The following is an 18,621-nucleotide window of genomic DNA, read 5'->3' as shown; positions in this document are numbered from 1 at the left end:
CATTATGGCTTCCCTAAAAATAGGTTAAGAAAGTCACAGCATTCAAAATCTAAATGTCATTACATTCTAAAGCACCTTTTTCATTCCTTTGTACAAAAAGTAATTCCTTTCGGTCTGAAATTTCTCATACTTAAACTCAGTTCAGAGGTGAACCTTTGGGAAAGGTTGAACAAAACTGGCTGAGCCATATCTGAATTATTATGATCCTGTGGGGGGAAAAAACACATGCCCCATTTATTAAAACAAATGTTATTTTAGAGGCTTGACTAGCTCAGTAATGGATTTAAAAACAAAACAAAACATGAAACTTGTACTAGATTTTGACTAGTTCCTCCTTGAAGGCAAATGAATGTGGCAGGTTTGAAGGGAAAGTTCATAATAAAAAACGAGTTACAAGTGTCTGAAACTGACTTTACCAGCTATGCACAATACTTCATCTTTGTAAATGTGGAAGATGCGTCAAAGGACAAATGTCACATCCTAATCACTATGTGGGGATGGAAAGCCCTCCCTGCAGCAGAACTGCAGTGATTCTGTGCCTGGGGATTCTGTAACCCATTCATGACATGAAGTAGACCTCAATCATCAGCAGCTTTTTTGCAGAATCACAGAGATGCAGTTAAAGTGAGGGACAACCCAAGCTATATGGATCCACTGCCCCAAACTGCTACAGCATCTGAGTACTATTTAGATTGTTGCTCTACACTTTGGGTTGGAAGATATTGTCTCCTAAACCTCTACAAATATCTCCTGTACAATACTCATTTGTAGGCCTTTTCCAGTGGCCCAGGAATTAGACCAATGGACATATCTCCTGGGATTCACACATTCAAATCCAGATCAACCTGGAGATGTCTTTAAACATAAATGGTCTAAAACCAATTATGAAAATGATGAATTCTGCATAGTACCAGAGACAAAAGGCCAGTCTGGACTCTGCAGAGCTGGAGGGCTATTGTGTGAGTCTGTAAGACAATTTTTTTAAACCTCTGATCAACTGATGCTGATATTGTATATTTAAGACACAATTTACTTTGTTCCTAAATAACTGCAGAATAAGCAACCTCAAAAATAGTACAGTAAAAACTACATTCATCTTTACCTTTTTTATCCTGTCCTTCAGTTTTGCCAGAAAAATATTAAACCTGAGCAACTGCCAGCTTTTCTGTCATTAATATTTATGACACACATTTTGAGTGAGTGCTCATTAATTTCATCCTGATCAAAACAATATCATATCCACCAATCAAAACTGTAAACTTTTGCTATGGAACAAATCATGCATTTTAATTTTATTTTTATTCTGATCTGAGGCAAACTTTCCCTGGCAAATATTAACTTTTTTTGCGGGGGAGAGGGGGGAAGAATTCTTTTCCCCACTGAAATTTCAGCTTTGTATTTGTAAAAATCTACTTTAAATTTTTGAAAAACAGTTCCCCACTCCAAAAATGAGCCTGGTCTACATGCTTCCAGTAAGGAATTTCTTGTCTTCCACACAGACCTATTAGGTTTAGATACTATAATACACTAGATCACTTGGGTAATGGGAAGTTCGATAGAATACACTCCATCTTATCTTCATATTTCTGCCTGAAGTTCAATCAGCTACAGCTTGTTTATTGCTTAGTTAAGAATGATCTTGAATTAACTATGTTGATTTACCTGGATGAAGTGACCCAGAGCACGTACAAACAGATTAATATTTCTCCAGATAGTCCCTGTCTGTGAAAAATTCAATGTCTTGCTGTCATGGGGCTAGTTACCCTTCAGGAAGGATCAGGGCCTAACTGGTCCATGATGAGCCTGTGGGCTACACCTGAGAGTAATCAGGTGTTCCGGGTGTTTCCCCTTTAGCTAATCAGTAATGGAGTAACTGAGCTAGAATAAAATAAAAGGAGTACTTGTGGCACCTTAGAGACTAACAAATTTATTTTAGTCTCTAAGGTGCCACAAATACTCCTTTTCTTTTTATGAATATAGACTAACACGGCTGATACTCTGAAAAGCTAGAATGAGGCTGCTAGAAAAAGTATGAAGAGTGAGTTGGTGAGCACGAAGGGGGTTAGAGCTGGAGAAAACTCACAGCTGCTATGGCCTTAGGAGGTAGAGTAGGTCTCTGTGGGGTCAAGCCCTGAATGAGGGCTTGGATTTGTTAGTAAAAGCCCCAACAAGCACTGACTGGAAAAAGAGACAGTTGGGCCCATCATTAGGCTCTCGGAAGAGAGCTAGTGTAAGCTTCCAAACTAGAGAGTCTTATAGTTAGATTGGGTCCTGAGAAGAAGAGCATTCTGAGAGAGAAAAGACCCCAGAAAGAGGATCAAAGAGGTTTTTTTCTCTCTCTCTCTCGCTCGCTCACTCTCTTTCTTCCACTCCTCCACTGAAAGAAGCCAGCTGGAGGACCCAGAGGAAGTAAAGCAGGCTCCTGTTGCAGGAATCCTGAGTTTGGGCCTACAATGGGTATAAGAAACCTGGAGGTTAGGTTCCTATAGGTGAAGTCCTGAGATAATGGCCTATAAGTGGGGACAGGGAGACCCCAGAAGTAAACTGCCAGAGTCCCTGAGGAAGGGAGGCAGTGGGGAAAACCTGCTGCGAGGAAGCAGTGTAAAAGAAACTCTGCAGAGGCCAGGAGAAGTAGCCCAAGAGGCAAAGCAGAAGTTATTAGTCTAAAGATTTATTTTGAACATGCATTTGGACCTCTTCCCCTGGAAAGGGAGTGAATTTTTATGTAAATTGGCTGGAGGACTGAGATATTGAAGGCCCTGTGGGAGGCAGAATGGCCTGCAGGAGGCTTCAGATAATGGCAATGTTACGCCTTTATGCAGTGAGGTGCTCTAAGGGTAAGTGTGCCCCACATCACATGTGCCTTAAGTAATATATCCAGATGGCAGTACAGTGTTCTCTGTTTGAAAATTATTCATTCATAAGGAATAGTTCTTTGGTTTAGTAGAATCAACCTACCTTACACAAAGGAGCATTGCAAATATGCAATATTCTCCTTTTAAAAAGGAGAAAGGACAAACCCGTGACATTAAGGAGGTTTTAAGATGCCTTGTAGACTTTGTTAGATAGAACAATATATTATAATTGTGATAGACCCAGACCAGTTGTATACAGCAGAGTAGTAGAAGGCAGATACACTGGCCACTGGATAAGCAGGTTTTTGTTCCCTGTCTGACCAGAACAGGGGCTACTCCATGCTAGGGTGGACGCATGACTCCAATTAGCCTTCAAAGAGTCATGTGAGGCTGTTAAGCTAATGTGAACACCTGACTCTAACTAAGGCCCCTCTGATACTATAAAAGGGCTCACTCCAGTCAGGCCGAGGAGAGCCAGATTAAAGGAAGTACGGCTGAAGGGCTGGGTAATGAAGACATCCTAATGCCACTGGAAAGGGAGCCTTTAGGTAAGGGTGAAGAAGGTATTGAGAGAGAGAGCGACCGACTGACCGACCGACCGCACGCGCGCGCACAGGAGCTTTGGGGAAGTGGCCCAGGGAAGTGTAGCAACTCTGGTGGTGAAAGATTGGCTGCCAACAGCCGCTGGTATTAGGGTCCCTGGGCTGGAACCTGGAGTAGAGGGTGGGCCCAGGTTCCCCCCAAACTGCCACTACAGAAACACCTCCTGGGAGGGGAAGACGGGCTCCTGTCAAGACAGGAGGCTGAACTGTTCTGAAATAAGTCCATAGGGACAACAGAGACTGTGAGAGTTCTCTCACCATGCTCCTTGCTGTCTTATGAAAAGGGCTCAGTAGACAGTACCCTGGCCTGAGAGAGAGAGAGAGAAGGGCTACGTGGAGGGTTGCAGTGAGCTTCTGAGGCTAGCATGAAGCGCAGGACCCACAGGGACAAGGTCGGAGCCCTGCCACATAATCATTCAAATAGCCTGATGGTTCTGATGTACACTTTTCAGAAAGTAAGAATTCCCTGTTTAATGAAGAGAGAGGTTGGCCTATAGTTTAGGGCACTAGCCTGGACCTAGTGAGACCCAACTTCAATGATCTGCTCTGCCTCAGTTTAAAAGCTGTAAAATGGGGATAATAGCTTTTCCTACCTCAGAGGGGCATTGAGTATAAATACACTGTAGACTGTGTGTGGCTCTTAAATACTATGGTAAAGGGGTGTGTGTGTGTTTGTGTGTGTGTGTGTGTGTGTATACACACATCCCTCAAATAGAATGTTGGAACTCCATATTTAATCCATTAGCCAATTATTCACCCCACTACACACAGTGTGTGTGTTGGGGGGAGGAGAGGATAGGTGAGAGGGGGCTTCGTGGTGAGGAAAATTTGAGTAAAGGATACCAATGCCAAGTTTTCCCATATTCTTTTGTCATGGGAGTGACGGGAGAAGGGTTTGAGCAGTTCAGTTGCCAGCATCCATTTGTACAGAGGTCCTGTACTGCCTCTTGCTCTGGGGCTTCCTACACCCTACTCAGTCTGAGACCCCTCTACATATAGGTGCCCTAAACACTGAAGTTGGGATTCCTCAGGAGCCACTACACAAATGTGAAAGCTACTGTGTGTTCATCTGGTCAAATTTACCGCTACTGGCTAGAGATGGAGGGAGAAAGCAAATTATGCCGCTCCTCCCATGTGAATCTGTAGAGGGAGACCTACCAGATAGACATCTGACTCCTTACTGTACTGAATCCTGTGGGAATAATCCCCCTCCTGAAGCTGTGTAACACATTGTTTAGTAAATACAGTTGCCTCAGATCCTCCAAATGGAATGTAGGCACAATGGAGGGGATTGTAATTGAATGCAAGAGAAGAAAATCTCCGTTTCCAAGGGTGGGGGGAGGGGGAGGGGGAGGTTGGTTTGTATATTAAACTCTAAATGTTTGCATACAACTTGCTTTCAAGAAAAAAATTTAAAAAAGCTGGATGATGTGCTCTGGGAACTAATTTGCCTTTGAGCCCAATGCTGTATTGACTGATCATTTAAGTTTCAGCTGAGTGTGTGTATTTAAATATATTTTCAGAGCATAAAGAAGCTGTTATGCTCCCTACTGGGAACAGTGATTTACAGTGGTAGAGTTCTAGGGATCCGTAAACATGTGCTAAAAATCCTATTTTTAAAAAAAATTGTGCTGGCACAACTAGATGCTTTTAAAACTTGGATTCCTTGAAGATTTACATAACACACACAGCACTAGAAGTGGAGAGGGGGATTGCATTATATGTATCGGAAAGAAGTGTCTTGCCAGACTGCTATGCCTTCATAATGCTTTTTTAAAAACCAAGTATTAACATGTGCTGTGTGCTCTTTCTCAGCAGGAACATAATGAAAATTCAAGTGTATGTACCAAAAGTGGGGGTAGGGGGAGACAATCTGGATTTTTTTTTTGGAAGTATCAGAGATCCCCTAATAAAGCTCAGCACAGTCTTTTTAGCAAGAAATCCTTCAGAAGCCCCAATAAGGCATATTCATCTCTTATGGCTTGGCAGCCAACATTTGAACTGCTAGTGCCCGTTTCCTTTCCTACTGTGTAAATAGGGATTAACTCCACTGAAGTGTCTGAAGCTAGATGGGTTTAAATGACTGAGGGAATCAGATCCCTACTTCCTAGAATGAATAATATGTACTTTAAAACATGGATCCTAATGACTCAAACTGGCAGTCAAATGAGGAAAAATCCTGAAAATTAGCCCCCCAACATGCTAGAAAAACTGTTTATCTGCATATAAAAGCCAGGACCAGTGTTAGCGGGTAGCAAGCAGGCAGGGCTTGCTCTAGGTTTTTTGCCACCCCAAGGAAAAAAATTTGCTGCTCCAAGAGCGCAATTGCCCAACCAAAAAAAAAAGGGAGAGGTGGAATTGTGCCCCAATTGCCTAAGGGCCTATGCCACAGGGGCCCCCATCAAGCTATGCTGCTCAAGCTTTGACTTCAGCCCCAGGTGGTGGGGCTCAGGGCCTCAGGCTTATGCTCCATGTGGTGGGGCTCCATCTTTCTGCCGTGGGCCCCAATAAGTCTAATGCTGGCCCTGCTTGGCGGACCCCCTGAAGCCAGCTCACGGCCCCCCAGGGGGCACCAGACCCCTAGTTGAGAACCACTGCTTTAGTGATCAAGTTCTAATTAAAAACAATGCTAATTTATTCTATGCATCAATCTGTAGATAGAGCTGTCACCCTTCACCCAGTGTGAGTGAGTCAGTCATCTCCTCATGAGCAGCATGCAGCTGCTAAGTGTTTAAAACTTCCATGGCCGTTGTTAAAAACGCAACACCCTTTCTTATACTTCAATGCCACACATCTTGTATGTGAGGACCAAAACATTTACGTAATAAAGCATATGTGGAGTGTGAAATCGAGATGATCAATGACTGATGACAAATCCAAATCCTCATGTTGAGTGTAAAAGCACACTGAAGCCATCTGTTCTGTGATATGTGAAACGAATAGCAAGTACTCATTTTCTCACTTTATTTCAAATGAGTAATCTACTACAAATTTTACAGAGAGTCTGGTCATTTTAGTATACATAATCTGGAAAAGAATAAATCTCTAAACAGCTGAATTCATAAATTATGCATTTTTAACATTTAAATGTATCATACGGACACTATAAATCGACTCTCTTGCAAGTTCTAATGCATGCACAACTTTTTCAGACCTGCCTGATATTATTAGGCCTATATTTCTTGCACTGTACTATACATTCAGAACTAATTACTGTCTATAAAATATTCAGTGTGCCAAACTTCCCTTGACATAATCTGACTTTGATTTGTTCTCTTTTTTTTAAACCCATCTGTCCTACATGTTACGTCATTAAGGTTTCAGCTTCTCTTGAATGATTTTTAAAACCTGTATTTGTATTAGTCTCAAATTTTTAGGGGGTTAACATGGATATAGCCATTCAGAGCTCACTCAAAGCTAAAACGTATACAAGAGCTCAGTCTGCGAGCACATTTTCTGTGTGTTTGTTTTTAAATTTGCGAGATTGTAAATTATAGAAATGTAAAGATGAAAATCCCTCCTTCTATATGAAATCTATCCAAAGTCCCAATAAAATCAATAGGAATATTTCCATTGATTAAAATGGACTTTGGGTCAGAGTTTGTCTCAAGAAAATCTCTCCTGGTATTATACATTGTACAACCTGTACTCCCATTACCTACTTAAGTAATTTCTCTAGTTGCAGTGCATCTACTCAAGTGAGTAAATGCCTATAAGGATTGTATGTTCTGGCCCAAATTTAGGTTTCATCCAATCTCTGTGGGTGAACTCCTAGCCTCACTGAAGTCAATCATAGAACTCCCATTGACTTCAGCAGGGCCAGAATGTGTCACTCTGTCTCGAACAAAATAAGAAATTTCAAAAGGGATTTGATTTTCTTAGCTAGCTGTAAGACAGCTGGACTCTGAAGGCAGTGGGACTGGGCTGACTTGGAGGATGCCTGGCAAGCTTGTTGTTGTCCTTGACTTCATGTCAATCACCTGTGTCATTGTTCTTTCCTAGGTCAATACTTCCTCAAATTATAATTTGTGAGATGTAAAATAAGAGTCTATATTTATTAATAGATTAATATTTATGTAGCACCCTCTCTGGTGCTGGCTACTTGGAATGATTTCTCTCCTCACATGGGTTGGGTTCCCAGTTCTGTTTTTTGTTTTGTTTTCTTCATGCCTGGTCCCTCTGCCCAAGGTGACTCCTAGACACATGAAGTGCAATCCCTCAGGGAAATGAATAATGCTACCACTGCTGCTGTAAAACCCAGAACACAAGAAAGGACATGAACACAAAGCCCAATGAAGAAATGATGCACCCCAAATTCCAGTATAACAAAGGGGGACTGTGATGAGTTGTCTATGCCACACAAGGCAGAGCAGGTTAAATTAGGTAAATTAAGATGGTAGGCTGCACCTGGGAGAAGATTTAGGCTTAAAGAAAAGGCCCTAATGAGGATGGATCCCAAATAGGAAGTAGCAGGTTGGGACTATATAAAAGGAAGAAGCTGAGCACATAAGGGTACTGTAAGGGAAGTAGTCACTCCCTGGAAGAAGGCAGGGGTGTTTGGGGCCATAAAGTCTGGCAAGAAGTCAAAGAGACAAGTAGCCTATAATGATTCCCTGAGAGGAGGGAGTTTGGGCTGGCAAACCTGGGGGTGAGGATAGAGCAGGGAAGTGTGAAGGAGGCCAGGGAAACAGCAACAGACCATAGCTGCTAGATGTAGGATCCCTGGAGTGGTGGGTGAACCCAGGTTTCCCCAGCAGCTTCTGGGAAAGTGGATCAGGACCTGGCTCTGGACTGGAGGACTGTCTGGAGCAGCATAAGGATAGTTGATCTGGTGGGAGTTTGATACCCTGTGACAGGAGGACTGTGCAGCGGAAGGCACAAAGAGAAAGCACTGTAAGTCCTGGAGACTGAGGGGGGTCATGGTGTGAGAAAAGGGGTGTCAGACTGGATGAAAGCTGATTCTCCAGATGCAGACACAAGGAGATGTCCCAGTGGTGCGTGAACCCCATGACTAAAGATCTTTACTGGGAACAGGAAACTAAGATTGAGGAAGGAAAGGCTTAAGGTTAACTAATAAGTACTAACACATCAACAAATTTCCAAGTACTCTCCTCCCATCCCCTTTTTTGACACCTTTCCCTGTTTATCATGGCACTTGCCTTCTTGTCCACTTGATTGTAAATCCTTGACCATGCTCAACAGGGTACTCTCAGGCTCAACCAGAGTTGTCATAACCTAGCATTGGTTTGGCCTGATTTCCTCCCACACTCTGAGGCAGTATCATGGACAATGTCTGATGGTGAAGTGCCCAGCTCAACATCTACAAGGTTGTCTATAATGCCTAGCCTCCCTTGATACAAAGGTCATCATATGTAAGTAAGGAAGCTGGACATGGACCATGAAAGAGAGAGAAAGTCCAGAATTAGTGCAAGTGAGAGCAGATTCAGACCCTAATACTCAACAAATGGCTAAACATGGAGGAGCAATATCCAAAATTTGTCTTTTGGTCCAAATGGTGTTGAAAAGAGAAACATTCAAAATAAATGAGTTTGGAGTCATTACATGTAAAAACTTATGATATAAGGTAATATGCAGTCAAATGGTGAGGCCCTTTCCTCAAATTTTATTCAGACCTTACTCAGGCAAACTCAGTGTATTTAGTCCTTTTTAATAAATCTAAGGGCTAAATTCCCCAACCTTTAATCCCACTGGTGTCAGGAGAGAAAAGCCTACTCATATGAGTAAGTCAAGCATGATTTGGTCAATGATCTGACTATTATAGGCATTGGTCTGGAATCCTTACTCAGGCAAAAGCCTTGCACAACGTTTTGCCTGAATCAGGAGTGCAAAGTTTTGCCACTTGTATGTTTTTGACACAAGTTGTGTGATGGGTGCATGTTATGTCCCTTTCTCCTCTGACAATGACAAACAAATACAAAGACCAGGAATAGACCATCCCAGGCTAACACGTACGCTAGCTCTCAAAACATTGGAGAGATTTTTGCATATACCAGTCTAATTTTACTTACTTTATGGTAGGAGAATCAAATGTGGTGCAGGTTGGTACTTTCAGCATTCGCTATGATATTTTAGCCTAGCCTTAATGCTTAGATTGAAGTCTTTTAAAATCTATTTACACTCCTGTTTGAAAGACTCAGAGTTTTAGAGAAGTACAGGTGTCCTTAACATTCTGCTATCACTTCTGCCTTTTTTCTCTTCAGCATGTTTGATCTTTAGTTTAGTTTCTTATTTTTCCTTGTGGACTTGATTTATTGGATATCAAATGGTGCACAGAAATCAATAGGTACAGTGTTTCTAGCAGTGCGTTTTAATGGCTTAAAATAGTCCTCTCATGGGGAATAAACTTTGGGTACCAAACCCTTCCCAGTTAGACAGAATGGGAGAATGAATATTATGATAAAATGGACTGAGTCCTTGAGATGTCTGACATGCAGATATAAAGGAAGAAAATTTTGGTGTGTGTGTAACAGACATACTTTTGTAGAGACAAGCATTTTTGCGACCCTCTATAATTTAGGAATTAGTCCAGATGTCTGCCAGCTCTAAGCAATCACAATGATCAATGTCTCGGATCATAACCAGGTTATCAATTTCCACTAAGGATCTTGCCACAAACCACAAGGTTCAAAGGGCTAATCCAAATTCAGATAAAATAGGATGATATTTTATACAAAGAGCTGAAGGACTGCACATGTCATCATCAGCAGAATGCCCCTAACAGATCTGCTTCCAGTCACCATCTACCCCTCTCATGTTTGGTCTATTTCTGCAGTTTCTCTGTGCTTATAGAAATGCTATTAATTTTAATGGCAATTCCACTTGTGCCATGGATGCCCATTTTGACTAATAGCAGCAATTAAAAAGTCACTTCATTGCGGTAGTAGTTTGCAGACTTAATACCAATTTACAGTGGTGATCCCTTATGAGCAGTTGTAGTTTGGCTATTATGGTAATTATTATTAAGGTGATTTGAAGAAGAATTTCAATGGCTGCCTTATTTGAAAAGCAACTATAATGAACACTTTTAATCTGCTTGCTGATCCATGATCCTATAGTTAGGTTTACAACTCTTGGAAGACTTTCCCCATGAATTAATTTAGTTTGCAGAACAAAACACGTCATGATGCATTTTGGAAATGTCTATACCTGTATGCATGGTATGTAATACAATTGAGTTCCTGAGCAGTTTCATCATTTACAACTACATTGCCTCCTTTTAGACATGAAGGCTAATTTTCTCTAGTCATTCACTTGCAACTATTTTTAAGATAATTATATAACAACTGTGTATTTGATACTGGAAGTTGCCTGGAGGCTTAAAATGGATTCAATGGAGGCAGTTTCCCAAATGAAAGAGAGACCTTTCCAAACAGAATCTAAAGATCACATAATTTCAGAAATATTTTAGCTTTTAGTAGAGATGCTTGAAGGAAAAATCATATCTCTTGGCTTAAGTATCAGTTGCAAATTGAACTTCTCATCCTCACTTTACAGTTGTCCTACAGTTCATTTAGTTTTAAGGTCATATTTTCATTAATCTCCTATTTCCAACAAGGCTTGTAAACAGAATTTCTGCGATAAAGGATGTTAAACTGCCTGTAATCGTCAATTGGGGAAGCATTCCAAACATTTTTGCATTCTTAAACTACACACAGTGATCCTCAAAATAAAGGCTATTATAACATAGGTCTCCTTGCTGCATTTTGTTCCCATATAAAACTAAGGCCAAAATATAGCTCTTGGACAAAGTGGCATATGTGTATATGCAAGAAAGCACCTGAATGGTGAAGAGATGTATTATGCCTCCTAAGGCAGAATCAATCCAATAGCGCTGGGGGAAAGCACTGAGTTACACACTGGCTACATCTGTGTGGAAAGTTGAACATGCACTAACCCCACCTAGCACTGCCCGACACCACTCTGAACATGCAGTTCTGGCATTAGTATTAGCAATCCTTGCACTCAGGAAATGTAGATTCATTATAGTTACCACTTATATGGGGGGGATAAGAAGATAAAGAGATCTTTGTGCTTTCTCCTAGAGCAACACTCCCAGGCAGTGGCAGGCGGGCTATTGGAAGAGAGGATGTATGATGGTTAAGTAGAGTGACTCCCTTACGGGAGACCATTTAAAAAAAATAGGAAAAATCTTATACAAACAACCAGCATTTTATCTGCTTCAGTGAACCCAGTAAAGCAAATGGTTCCCACAGTCTCATATTCAATGCCTACTGATTCAACTTTTCATCAAACAAGCAATAAAATGCTACCTATGGGATATCACAACTCTCTTGTTGAGCTCAAAAATTTAAGATCCACTGATCTGTGGTTTGTGTTAATATTTATCTCTTTATTGTGTCTTCAGTTCTGACTTTGTCTCACTGTCTCTAAGCAGTCTAGTTTTAAAACTAATTTAAAGGATATTGATAGGATACACAAACATTATACATATATATTACTGTACATTATTTGCTATTTGTTGGCAAGATGAATAGTCAAGTGGGAGTTTTTAAAACAAGATGCATGGTTGATGGAATAAATCAGGCCACTCTGGAATCTTCTACGTGATCCTATCAGACCTAATCAAGGAAATTCAGGTGATCCTCCCCAGTAGGAAACAAATTAGAAGTCTGAGCAGACAGCTACTACATATGAAGCCTATTACGGCTTTGAAACTCACAAAACTGATTGAGACGGGGGTGGGTTGTGTGTGTGTGTGAGTAATTAATGCTTCACAGTGTATCAATCCATAAATGGAGTTAGTGTATGGATGAATACTGACAAAATCTTGAAGTCCTGACTCTAGACATACCAAAGGAAAGCTATTAAAATCTTTGGGACTTTTGCCTCAGTAAGGATTGCTAGATTTGGTCTGTTGTAATTATGTACTTTACCCAGCTTGTGGGCAATAACCTAGATAACTGTAAGTGGGGGAATAGTCCCGCTATTGTGGTGAACTTTCCTGGCTTCTGCACTACCCCGGTGAAGTGGGCTAGCAAAAGGATCTGAGTCCTTGCTCTCACTTCTTTTACCCTCCCTGCCCTTGAGGACTCCCCTTCCACTCTCCTGTCTAGCAGAGTCCTAGTAACCCCAACAAGGCTGAGCCCAGGATTGGTGGGGGGGCATGACCCCCAACTCTGCTGTGGTCACCTAGGACAGGGTCTAGGGTGTCCCCACTCTGGGGTACTCTCTCAGCACTGGGCACTTCTCTGACCCACTGATCATTACATACAATCTGAAGCAAATGCAAGTTATTTAATCAACAATTAATTTTAAAAAGAATAAGGGGAAATGGGAAAGGTTAAAGGAAACACATCACCCCGCTCTGTGGCAGGGAACATCGCAAACAGTGTCTCTGGAATGTCCGAGCAGTTCACAGCCTGTTCCTTGTAAGTCCCAGGCCTTCTTCTCAGGTCCTGGTTGTGCTGCAGGGATGCTGTGGGTTGGACACTTGCTCTGATGGTGGCCACATGCTCTCAGGCTCTAGGTGGCAGGACCCTTCTTCCCAGTGTTGCCCCTGCCCTGTCAGAGTTACCAATCCCCCTCCGAGTCTCTCCTGCAGAGCCTCCTGGCTGAGGCGTCTCCCTGTGCTGGGTGCACTGCCCAGGGTCCCCCCTCGGTCTCCCCAGCTGATCACGACACCCAGCTCCGGACTGCTCCAGCTCCAGCTCCACTCTGTCTTAGCTCCAGTTCCACTCTGCCTCAGCACGGCTGCTGCTTTGCCTCCAGCTACCTGGGCAGCTTCTCTGGCCCCTCTGGCTCTGGTTGCTACAGCTCTCCTCCCAGGGGAAGTCTGCTCACTCTGGGCTGTGCCTCTGGCTTTGGGGCTGCAGCTCTGCTCCCAGGACAGGGTCTGCTCTCCCTGGGCTGCTTTTCTGGTCCCTCTGGATCTGGCACAGCCCTGCTCCCCAGTTCAGCTTGGACCCCTGCTTTCTCCTTAGCTCAGCCTCACTCTGTCTGACCCAGGCAATTCCAGCTCACAGGAAGGATGGGACCTCCCTTGCCTCCTGATTAGCCTGCCCGCCCTGTCATTCAGGCTCACCTGGAGCATTAGCCTCTCCCCATTGCTCCTAGGGACTGACAGTCTCAGGGTCCTGATTCCCAATAGACCCTTCCCCCTTTTAGTACTGGGAGCTAGCAACTAAAACACCCCCACTGAATGTTAGTAAGGGGGCAACAATCACCTTACATAAAGATATGTGGCACATTGTTTTTTAATTGTGCAATATACTACTTGCATATTATTTTAACAATATTAGTATTCCTCAATGTAGGCTTTTCTGTGTAGAATGCTATTTTTAATGTGAGACAGAAGTAGATGACAAATGGGGGCAGACCCTATGTAGTAAATGTATTGGTTCTGGGTAAATGATCATATTTTCGTTTATTCAATATACTCATGAATGAAAATGTAGACAAATTTGTGAACAGTTGAATAGTGAAGGTCAATTTAAGTCTAACTTATGAAACTGCCACGTATGTGGCAGATAAATACCAAATAAATTGATAGGAGTGTTTTCTGAATAGCAGGGTTGAAGTGACTAAATTGCATGCTAACATTTCCACAAAGTCATTAAGCAATGACTAAACTCTGAAACAAAAAGCCTGGGCAAAATTAGGCAAGTCAGTATCAACAAGCATACGCCGGTGCAACAATGTGTAATAGCAAGAAAATTAATGCCCATGCTTTTTAAAGAAATTACCAGCTACTTCAATGTGGTTTCCTACAAAGAAATGACAGCTGTGTCAAAGATGGTGAACATCTTTGTAACCTGCATATTTAAAATGGCTCTTAGAAAATAATCCTCCCTGGTTAGGGTTGGGGCCTGTGGCCTGGTGGTATAAAAGAAAGGTGAAAGATGAAGATCAGTGAAATAAGCAGCAATATTGATACAAATTTTTCCTGGTACACAATAAGTGAAAGGTGATATGGAACCATACTGAAAGATCAAGTATACTCCCTGTAGTACATTGTTTTCTCTTTGAAAATAAACATACTAGCTTCCATTAGGCACAAAGAAGAGGGATTCTGGTCCATCTATAGCGGTATCATCCCTTCAGTTACAAAAAAATAAAAGCAGACACTTTTAAAAAGTCAGTTAAAGGAAGGGAGTTCTCTACCTCTTACACAGATGTTTTTGCACTCCTGGAGGGGTAACTTGGTGCACTGTGTTCTAATCTGGTATACAAATTACACACTCCAGACTACATCCATAGCTAATGTAAACCAGTGCAGCTCCACTGAAGTTAATGGAGCTATCCCAATTTACCCTGGTTGAGCAACTGGACTATATTTAGTATTCATTCCCAGTTCTGCCCTGAGGGGTATAAACCCAATGCAATAGTATTAGATAAAGTTGAGTTACTTTTAATTTTTAACTAGTGTAACGGAGAAGAAGATTGGGTTTCCAGCATTATCAATTGTTGGTTGCTTCTCAGCTGAGATTTGCTTTCCATTAAGACCTATTTTGACATATACATCCCTAAAATCCTCAAAGGGATCATTTCCATTTCAAAGTTTGCAGGTGTGGTCTTTGGCCTGCTGAGAGTGTTTTTGCCCCTATTTCAGGTGATGGACGTAAACCACTTTAAGCAGATATTAAACATATGGTAAAATGTATTCTAACACCTTTTTAAGCCATATTTTATCCCCCAAATCACTTTTTCTAGAAAATTTGAATGAAGTTTATTCAAAATATTTTAAGAACTGTGCCAAGGACCAGTTTTAAGGCCGGGAAAGTCATATTCAGAATTTATATTGTGAGCTCTTTGAGGCAGGTAATGTCCATTACTATATATCTGTGCAAAACCTAGCACAGTGACATCTTCATCATCTGGACCCATGGAAAAGAAGCCCTTGATGAATTCCACCATGATTCAACAATTTCCATCCCACTATTAACCTCAGCCTAGACCAATCCATACAAGCGGTCCATTTCCTGGACACTACTGTGCTAATAATCAATGGTCACATAAACACCACCCTATACCGGAAACCTACTGACCACTATACTTACCTACATGCCTCCAGCTTTCATCCAGGACACACCACACTATCCATTGTCTACAGCCAAGCTTTAAGATACAACCACATTTGCTCCAATCCCTCAGACAGAGATAAACACCTGCAAGATCTCTATCAAGCATTCTTACGACTACAATACCCACCTGCTGAAGTGAAGAAACAGACTGACAGAGCCAGAAGAGTACCCAGAAGTCACCTACTACAGGACAGGCCCAACAAAGGAAATAACAGAATGCCACTAGCTGTCATCTTCAGCCCCCAACTAAAACCTCTCCAGCACATCATCAAAGATTTACAACCTATCCTGAAAAATGATTCCTCACTCTCACAGATCTTGGGAGACAGACCAGTCCTTGCTTACAGACAGCCCCCCAACCTGAAGTAAATACTCTCCAGCAACCACACAACAAAAACACTAACCTAGGAACCTATCAGCAACAAAGCCCGATGCCAACTCTGTCCAAATATTTATTCAAGTGACACCATCATAGGACCTAATCACATTAGCCACGCCATCAGGGGCTCATTCACCTGCACATCTACCAATGTGTTATATGCCTTCATGTGCCAGCAATGCCCCTCTGCCATGTACATTGGCCAAACCAGACAGTCTCTACACAAAAGAATAAATGGACACAAATCTGACATCAGGAATCATAACATTCAAAAACCGGTAGGAGAACACTTCAACCTCTCTGGCCAGTCAGTAAAAGACTTAAGGTGGCAATTTTGCAACAGAAAAGCTTCAAAAACAGAGTCCAATAAGAAACTGCTGAGCTTGAATTAATATGCAAACTAGATACCATTAACTTGGGTTTGAATAGAGACTGGGAGTGGGTGGGTCATTACACATATTGAATCTATTTCCCCATGTTAAGTATCCTCACACCTTCTTGTCAACTGTCTAAATGAGCCATCTTGATTATCACTACAAAAGTTTGTTTCTCCTGCTGATAATAGCTCATCTTAATTAATTAGCCTCTTACAGTTTGTATGGCAACTTCTACCTTCTCTGTATGTGAATATATATATATAATCTTCTTACTAGTTGTTCCATTCTATGCATCCGATGAAGTAGGCTGTAGCCCATGAAAGCTTATGCTCTAATAAATTTGTTAGTCTCTAAGGTGCCACAAGTAATCCTGTTCTTTTTACAAATCATCTGCATCACCCATTAGAAACTGGCATTCCTCTTCCTTCCTTTCTGATTGCCACTTAGACTCTTCTGTCTTCATGCACAAACCAACTACTACTGCTCCACATAAAGTAGAGTGGAGAATATCAAGTCCTTTGCTGCTTCTTCTCCCTGTCTCCTGGGAGTGAAAGGGAGTGCACTAGATCCCTTGTGGATCCCTGCTTCCCAATTTCCAAGGTGGACACTACTTACCAACTATGTCTGATTGTGAGGAGAAAGGACTGGAGGTCTGCCCAATTGTGGTCAGCCTTTAGAGGCTGAACAACATGTTGGGTTTTTTAGGAGAAAATAAATGAAAATACCTAAAAAGTCTTTCCCGAAGATATTTTTACCTGCACACACCTTTGCTAACACCCTTTTAAAAAAAACCTTTCATAAACTGGAATTAGCATACTTTATATTAGTTGCTAAAGGTGGGGGCGCCTGCATTTGATGACAGTGGTGCTCAGTTTTATTATTCTTAACCTTTATAAATTTAAGGTGCTAATTCTAACAACTAGAGCAATGTATTTATTTGCTTACTTGTTTTTTCTTGTGTGGTAGAAATCTCATTAAAAGTATACTGAACAAAGCATAAATGTGCTATAGGGAATAATCCTGTGCTCACAGTGAGAGGCGCTAATGCCCTATTTAGGTCATTTCCAGTTCTAATTCCTTTGACATTATGTTTTAAACATGAGGGGCAAAATTCATCCAGTGTTAACCCATTTGAATCAATGGAATTACCACAGGCATGAATTGGGTCCAGTATTTCCAACTTGTACATGTGTAGACTTCTCATCACACCTTAAAAAATTAAACAGCAGAATAGATATAAATACATTTCCTTCCATTAATCTAAATTTAACGAGAAAAAAAGTTGCAATAAAATTAGAGATACTGAACTATCCATAGGAGATTCCAGTACATTATTAGCCTACTCACCCTGCCACTTATCTTCAAATGCACACACCACCAGCAGAAAGGATTTAGGTTATATTTTAGTAATACAAATCTTGGGGGTAGTGGGTTTTACTGAAATTGAAGCACTTGTTACTATAATTTAAGTACAAAAAACCCACATTTAGTAAAGTAAAAGGTTTGAATTCAATGCACAAAAGCAACAAGGTTTACAGCAATATCCGTAAGGTTGGGGTGTCAGCCAGGATTTGAAGATACCTTTAAATCTGAATTTCCTTTGTTTTCTGGATTTGTCAAACATTTAACAGTGCTTAAATATAGGCTTCCTTCATGATGATAATGAAATTTCCATAATGGTAGCATTTTTAAAAGAGGAAAAGGGTAGAACAAGCAAAAAAGACAAGACTCACTGTAGAAAGGAGAGTTTGTAGTCTAGTGGCTAGAGCATGATACTGAAGTTGGAAGATTGGAATTGTATTGACTTTGTGTGACTTTGAGGAAGCCATTTAGGCCCAGATTTTCAAAGGTACTAAGGTGTAACTACACTCAGTATTGCAACATCTAATTGATTAAGGAGCCTAAATCTCATTTTCAAAAGAGATTTTTGATACCCAAGAACCTAAATCCCATCAAATGCCAAGATTTTGGGTAAGTGCCTAAACCCCTCTTGAATGTGAGATTTAGGCTCATAAATCAGGAAAGCATTGTAGTTCTGAGCACACCAATGCCACAATACCTTCCGAAATCTCCCCCTTATCCTCTCTGAGCCTCAGTTTCACTAGCTGTAAAATGGGGATAATACTTATCTATTCAAGGAGGAGTTGTGAGGCTTAATTCACTAATATATGTACTTTGCGATAGTCAGATGGAAAGTGCTATTTAAATGCAAGGTATTCTGCTATAATTATGGATGGGAAAGACACTGCAATTACTAGTTAGCTTCCAAAGTCTCTCAACAACCTAACTATTAGTGCTGGCTGATGAAATTCTATTTTATCGAAGCTAATGTGTATCCATAGACTC

Source organism: Dermochelys coriacea, chromosome 9, assembly GCF_009764565.3.
Source record: "Dermochelys coriacea isolate rDerCor1 chromosome 9, rDerCor1.pri.v4, whole genome shotgun sequence".
Classification (NCBI taxonomy): Eukaryota; Metazoa; Chordata; order Testudines; family Dermochelyidae; genus Dermochelys; species Dermochelys coriacea.
This window is presented reverse-complemented; position numbering follows the sequence as displayed.